Source organism: Peromyscus leucopus, unplaced genomic scaffold, assembly GCF_004664715.2.
Source record: "Peromyscus leucopus breed LL Stock unplaced genomic scaffold, UCI_PerLeu_2.1 scaffold_39, whole genome shotgun sequence".
In the NCBI taxonomy this organism is placed as follows: Eukaryota; Metazoa; Chordata; class Mammalia; order Rodentia; family Cricetidae; genus Peromyscus; species Peromyscus leucopus.
In genome coordinates, this window is record NW_023505277.1 from 1 (window position 1) to 6,991 (window position 6,991).

Here is a 6,991-nt window from a genome sequence, read left to right on the forward strand (position 1 = left end):
TCTGGCTCCCTGTCCAGAAGTTGTCTTAGCTTTCTCAGGCCCTGTGTTTGCATATTTGAGCCCCGCCATGGGTGCCATATGTAGTGGGACTTTCTCACTGGGACCACCAGCTCACAAATGATGACACAGAGACTTATTATTAATTATGAAAGCTTGGCCATTAGCATAGGCTTGTCCTACTTACTAGCTCTTATAACTTAAATTAGCCTGTCTCTATTAATCTATGTTCTGTCACGTGGCGTGGTTACCTCTGCTCTGGTCCATGTGTCCAACTTCTCCAGAGTCTCCTGGCATCTCCCTGATGTAATCCACATCCTCCTCCTCCTCCTCCTCCTCCTCCTCCTCTTCCTCTCTCTCCCCAGAAATCCCACCTATCTCTCCTGCCTAACTATTGGCCATTCAGTTCTTTATCAAACCAATCACAGTGACACACATCTTCACTCAGTGCACGAATATCCTACAACAAGCAGTAATTAGAAATCTCCCAAATTAAAAAAAAAAAAAAAGCCCTGGGCCAGATGGATGCAGAGTAGAATTCTATCATACCTTCCAAGAAGTAATAACAATACTCCTCAAATTATTCCATAAAATGGAAAAGGAATGAACTCTTCCAAAATTCTTTTTATGGCACTAGTATTATCCTGATGCTGAAACTAGATAAAGACCCAATAAAAATTATATTATAGGCCACTCTCTACTGAACACAGATGCAGAAATTCTCAATGTAACACATGCAAACTGAATTCAAGAGCATATCAAAAAAATTATCCACCATGTTCACATCTCTGAGGAGCAGCTACTGTGGACCTTATTTTCGGTGATTTCCATGGTGTGGTTCCTGTCAGTGACACTGGGACTGACTTGAGAGATGCAAGTTAGCTCGTACTATCTCAGGTTTAATGAATCAGAATTTCTGGGATACAGCCTGTAATCTATGCCTTAGCATGCCCTCGGGGATTCTGATCTGCGCTAAAGTTTGAGAACCACTGACCTACATAACCCATCACTCTTGTTATCTTGTAACATATTCATAACCCATGTGCTGTTTGTTACAAGATGATAAGAGATTATGAGATTATAAAACAAGGAAAAAGGGCTCTCTAGGATAGCTGTTCATTTTTGTGATTGTTAAATTTACAAGGGTAAAAACTGTATCAACTAGTAAGCAAGCCTGTGTAGTGAGATTTTAAGAACATTGGGCAAAGTGTCCCAGCATAGGCCCCAGGCTCCAAAAAGCCAGCCCAGCCTTGGTTCTGAACCTGCCTCAGCTGAGTCTACCAGGCTGGGCTGACTCCCCAGGGGAGACCTTGCCTTGGAGAAGGTGGGAATGGGGGGTAGGTTGGGGGGAAGAGCTGGGGGTGGGAGGAGGGAGGAGGGGGAATCTGTGGCTGATATGTGAAATTAAGATAATTATAAAATAAAAATACTATTAAAAAAAAACATTGAGAAAGCCCCAACTACCATCCAAAATAATATTCCTATTTATCAATATTTAGATTTCCTTAACCATAGGGTACATTTTTCTTATACAATTAAAGACATAGTTAAAGATGCAAATCCCATGAAGGAGAACAGCACAGTGGATTTCAGTCTCAATATTGTACAATTTATTGATATGTGCACTTTGGAAAAGGAAAGAAGGGAAGCACACAGGGTCCTCGAAAATAAGACAAAGAAAAAAATAGGAGACAAAAAGAGATGGAAAATTAAATTCAAGAGTATCTTTTGACATCATTTCTAAGAATCTAGAAATGTAGTGTTTTGATGTTTGCATTTCAAAATAGAATTCCATGCAAGAAAATAAATCAGGACTGTTGACAAATTAAGAACAATAAACTAATTGGTAGGGTAAGGCAAAAGCCAGCCAAGTGTGTTAAATATTTAAAGAGCACACTTAAATCATAAATTCTGAATTTTAAAGCCTACTGCTTTTCAGTAGGAAGAAACAACATTTTGCTCTTTATTTACTGTGGTGCTTACCAATTGCTTGGAGTCTATTAAACCATCTGGTGGTTTTGGGGAAAAAATTGGGAAATGTTGGATTTGCAGCTCCAATTAAATCTAGTAAGACCAGCAGATCCTAAGGAAGAAAAAATATTACTTAATCACAGTCATCAAAGAATGTTTTAGAACCATTTATAGAGGAAAAGAGTCAAAACTAAATAATTTTAATACCTGAGAATCACACGGAGAGCTATATAAATGAACAAAGGGTTTAGTAACATTATTTGCTAACTATTTTAAAGAACTTTTTAGATCTTGCTTATGCAACACGGATAAATGGTGATGTATTATACACCCAATGGACATAACTAAGGACAGGTCAGAAAGGCAGGTTTGACGCATATCTTATGAATTGAAAAAGGATATATTTGCTTTGCTTTCAGATGGGATTTCAAGCATGTCTGGTCTTCTGTGCCATTATAGTTAGGCATCTTAACTTTAATCTGTAATGATAGGGGTGCATGTGGACAGAAGCCGTGACTCACGCAGCATGCAAGAAAAATTCCTCCAAAGGAAACTGTATACATCATGCTGCTGGCTCGCCATTTCCTTGTGTAGCAAACAAGGTGCTCAACCCAGCTACTCTCTAAGGTCTCCTGATTCTAACCTTCCATAGTAAACCAGTGTTCGTTAGCTTATTTGAGCCGTAAAACATCAGCGAGCTTAAGGACTCCCTGAAGACCACATCTAGATTAAGTCCTCCCAATTTAGATAAGTGAAATAATGTGTGGGTAACTACCTAGAGTGAAACCTACCATATACTGAGTAAATATTTTCAGACTTCACGATTCCAAAGACACAGTATGCCCAAGTAATACATACCTACACACACATATAACTGATATTCATTCATTTGAAAAAACTGCTTGTTTGAAATAGGAACATATTCTTGAGATTGGATAAGTCTCTGTCTGAGAAGTCAATGGTCCTTTCCATCACTGTGGATCATATATCTGGATGGATAAATAACTACTAGTTATCTAGGTCTCTCCTCCTTTTCCTGAACCCTTCTGAGCCACTCAGGCACAAGTGAAGGAGTGGAGTCCTGACCGCATGTCTTTGACCCATGACAAACTGTCAATGTACCTGAGAAAGTCATGTTCACCTGAGGAGTGTTAGGGAAACTCAAAGATGACACTGATTGTTCATTTGATTCATAGGGTGATGGCCGGTAACCTGAGAAACAACGGGGATGCGTGCCGGCAGAGCGGAGGGGTCAGGGAGAGTGTCGGGGATTTGTGGAGAACCCTGGGAGGAAGGAGGTCCCAAGCGTAGAACAAAGTCCTAAGCGGGGGTCAGTGAGGATTAGTGACAAGCTGAAGATCAAGTATGGGAAGAGAGTCACAGGAGAGGATTTACTGGCAGAGCACAGAATGAGGATGAATTGAGGTTGGATGCTGAACCCACTACTTAGTAATAGCAGCGGGTCTACGGCCATACCACCCTGAACGCGCCTGATCTCCTCTCATCTCGGAAAGTGATAGATAGCAGCGGGATTTTAAGGCAGCCTTAAAATGTCTCTTCTCTCATATCAAAAATGCCGCCCTCTGAGCTCCCTTCCCTGGGGTTCCCGTCCTCCTCTGCCTGAAAAAGGCTTTCCCTCTCCATAGCACACAGTATTGGGGAGGGTGGGTGAGCTCTCATACTGAATCCAATGGTTCTTCAACCTGATTCTCACATCATTTTAATTAAGCCCAGCCGAACACAGCTCCTCACACAGAATCATTCTTTTTAGCTCTGGGATTCCTCAAAAATCCAGCGCTTGCCAAGGAATGTTCTACAATAAACAGTGCTCCGAGGATTTCGTGGCACTTTTAGGCCTTTTACTTGTCTTCTCGGCCTTGCCTTTCCTCTGGAGACAGGGACGGAGCTAGAGAGCCAAGGTGACTGAAACTAACCATGCCATGCAGTTGGTTAGTGCCTCTCGATCCGGGAGGGTGTGGGGTGGAAGCCATCTTCTGGGCCAAGTGCCGAGAGCCGTACAGAGAATCTTGAGGAGACCAGTGAAGAAAAGCCTCTTCTCCATCAAAGAAAATGAGCCGGAGCGAGAGATCTGGCTTGGAACCAGAGACATTCTGATTAAAAAAAAAAAAAAAAAAAAAAAAAGAACAATGTGAAAAATAAAACAAAACCAATGGAAACTCTAACTCCAACCAATCACAGACTCCCAGACTATGGTTTGTTTTTTGTTGTTTTTTTTTTTTAAATCACTTAGTGAGGACATATTGACCTGGGATTGTCTTAGAGATATCTATGAACACTCTATCTTCAAGATGGGTTCATGGTGATCATCGGGAGGGAGGGGGTCGGGGAGGGAGAGAGGGCAAAAATGCCACAGTCAATTAAAACCCCACATTCTTTCCTAGTAACTGAGCAAAAAGATGTTCCATGAAGCGAAGATGTCCAAGCAAGTGAAGAGATGCCAAAAGTTACTTCACACCGCTTCCGCTCCAAACATCGTCATACCACGCGAATCCCACTCCTTCTAAAGCTAAATGTCTTACATTTGGTCTTACACCCTAGGACACAGTTAGACCGTGGGGCTGCTGTAATGAACACGGTGGCATGCCACAGAGCTCCCGTTCCGGTGCATGCGTTGCCCCAGCCGCAGCCTCTCCTGGGCTGCACCTCCTGGGAGTGTCCTATATCCCATGACTACCTTCTTGGGGCACAGGGGCCTCTCTACAGGGCTACCGCCTCCACAGCTGCCCAGAGGTTGGCTGAGGCTGCTGCGGTAAAACCTGCATGGCGGCTCCATTGCTCACTTCCTAATCCCTTTTCATCCCTCTCCTTGTGAGCCAAGGCCACTCCCTACTCACTGACCTGAATGCTCCTCAGATGATGTCCCGCCTGGGAAGGTGCTTCCTGGATACCCAACCTAAAGCAACTGGGTACCTTCTTTTCACCTTACTGAAGTCTGAAATGTGTGACTGAATTTTAGTTCAAGAGTCTACCCTAGGAATGGCGTAGGGACAGAAACAAAATAATTAGAGTATTTTTCTTCAGGGCCTATACATGGGGTGAGTTAGGAGGGAGACAACAAATCCATAAGCATGATATGTAATATGCCAAGGGACTCAAGTATAAAACATTCATCCACTGAAGATCGGGAGAGGTGAGAGATGGAGTCTTGCTTGGGGTCATCAAGCAAGACTTTGTGAGAGAAACAGTGTTTGAGCCAACTAAAATGGTTTACATTTTTTATTGTCTGGCCATGGCTCTCCTGTACAGATCAATCCTTTGGTATCCAAATCCCTAAGTCCTTCAATCTCACCAGAATCCCCAAACTCGCTTAATCTCACCTCTCCACAGCTACACTCCCGTAATGACCCTATTTATTCCATGTTTGGCCAAATGTCTGGCAATCATTCCAATCCTTCCCTTATATATTATAAATTATCGTTCCTTTGCCTCTCCATAGTCCGTTTCCTGGAAAAATAATAATAATCACATGGAGTACCAGTCTCTGCCTATTCTGTGACTATTCTCAAGATGCTGAACTTGCCAGAACAAAATAAACAACCATGCTAGTTGCTGGCTTAAAATCCATGACCAGAAGCTAGACAGTGGTGGTGTACGCCTTTAATCCCACCACTTGGGAGGCAGAGGCAGGTTACTGTCTTTGAGTTTCAGGCCAGCCTGGTCTACAAAGCGAGTTCCAGGACAGCTAGGCTGTTATACAGTGAAAACCTGTCTCAGGGGTGAAAAAAAAAAAAAAAAAAAAAAATCCATGACCAGAAATTTTGCTATCGCCTTTTGTGTTTGCTAAAAAGTTATATGTATTGTCTGGGTCCGTTCACTCTTAGACTGAGTATTTCCCTAATCTACAGTTCCTCACTCCAAGTGATGGCCTTGACTTCCCCTTGCCAGTCCAATTAGACACCAATCTCTCCATATACGGACTAAATCCCATCTCCTCTTGTCTGCTATAGGGCATTGCCTTAACAAACGCTACTCCTCCTATATCAAGTTTTCTGTCTTTCATGGATATTGCTATGGGCTTACTATCTCCACTAACTGTTGACCTTCCCCCCTATTCATAGAAAAACTTGCTGGAAGAGTTCTGTATTTGCACTGTGTCAGAGTCCTGTGCTTGAGGTCCACTTTTTTTTTTTTTTTAAATGCTGGGCATTGAACCAAGGACCTCATGCATTGCAAGGCAAGTACTCTACCAACTGAATCATGTCCCCAGGCTTTCTGTGAGTTCTGTTCTTAAGTCTATCCCTTCAGGCTTCCTATTCTCCATCTACTGAAACTGATCTTGTCAAGAACACCTAGGACCTGTACGTTGCTAAACCCAAAGGTCAACTCTCAGTCTTCACCATTCTTGACTTACTGACCACATCCAGCATGGCTGTGTGCTCCATCCTGGGTGAAATTCTTCCATTTGCCTCCTAGGACACCACCTTCTTCCTCCCTCAGTCAGGAGATGGACTTCAGTGCATATGTAGAGAGACTGGCATCTAATGATACTGGTAAGGGAAATCAAGGCCACCGAGTGGGAGTGAGGATGGGCAAGCTAAGGAACTGCAGTTACGGGAAAGGAAGAGTGTGAAATACTCGGTCTGAGAGTGAACAGACCCAGACATCCTTCATGTCTCTTCCCTCTTAACATCAAAGAGCACTGGGGCTTGCTCCCTCGTTCTCTTCTCATCTCTGAACTATAGTATCTATCCATCTGATACCTCTTCTGAATAGTGTGTGTGTGTGTGTGTGTGTGTGTGTGTGTGTGTGTGTGTTCTCATACCTCATCTCCAGACCAACGTATCAGTTGGCAAATTAACACCTCCACACAGATGTTTAATCAACACCTCCCACACATGTGTGTGTGCGCGCGCACACACACACACACACACACACACACACACACACACGCACGCACGCACGCACGTAATGCATACCACAAGTTTTTAAACACAGACATCTCAGACATAATTGTCAAAAGTCAACTCCTTGGGCCGGTGGTAGTGGTGGTGTGGTGGTGGTG

General features: G+C 43.2%; 1 long non-coding RNA gene across 1 annotated transcript; it reads right to left on the minus strand.

Annotated features, from left to right (window-relative positions):
* Positions 1-1,980: 1,980 nt before the first annotated feature.
* On the minus strand, positions 1,981-4,079 carry LOC114695511. The gene is made up of 2 exons (XR_005090657.1): positions 3,903-4,079; positions 1,981-2,080 (listed from the first exon to the last, which is right to left on the minus strand). It is a non-coding gene; the product is annotated as an uncharacterized LOC114695511 (long non-coding RNA).
* Positions 4,080-6,991: the final 2,912 nt, after the last annotated feature.